Source organism: Pteropus alecto, unplaced genomic scaffold (genome assembly GCF_000325575.1).
Source record: "Pteropus alecto unplaced genomic scaffold, ASM32557v1 scaffold86, whole genome shotgun sequence".
In the NCBI taxonomy this organism is placed as follows: domain Eukaryota; kingdom Metazoa; phylum Chordata; class Mammalia; order Chiroptera; family Pteropodidae; genus Pteropus; species Pteropus alecto.
Window position 1 is genome coordinate 5,184,465 of NW_006442109.1, and position 597 is coordinate 5,185,061.

General features: G+C 43.4%; 1 protein-coding gene across 1 annotated transcript in view; it reads right to left on the bottom strand.

Annotated features, from left to right (window-relative positions):
• The window catches only part of PTGDR (prostaglandin D2 receptor), a 7,685-nt gene that overhangs the window by 751 nt on the left and 6,337 nt on the right, over window positions 1-597 (bottom strand). The window lies entirely within an intron of this gene.

The window sequence follows — 597 nt, forward strand, 5'->3', positions numbered from 1 at the left end:
ATCTGTTACAAACAGGGTCACCACACTTCCATTAATACAGAGTTTCCCTTCCCATATTCTCTTCAGTTCTCCTTTCTTCCTCCTGTCTGCTTCCTATTCTCTCTTATGAGTTAGCTCAGAAATAAGTCACACTTATGACATGTCGCGTGTATAGAGACATTAACAAAACAGAAGCTTTTAGTTGATGTGAAGAGATAGGACATACTAGGAAAAGGCAGGAGACTTGCAAAAGGACTCATTCAACTCATGTAAATGACTTAGCAGAGATGGTTACCGTTCTGTGGTCGACAGCCTCTTTTCGGACTAGGGAAAAAAAACATGCATAGAAATATGAGCCTGCTTACCTGTGCTATTGCCTTGATCCTCCGCGAGGTCTCTGTGGCCTCTTCAGAGCCATGCAAACTGCCTTACCCCGTGGCTTTTCCTGCCATCCAGCCAACTCTGCTGTCTAGACAAGCACTACCACTGTCTCCTACTCTGCTGGAGGCCAGTCACTTTTTCTCAATGCTATTATACTCCCCGTGCCTACTGAGATTCTAAATCCATAATTGGACAAAATGGACTTTAAAGGGATAGTTAAACTCAACATTAGTGTGT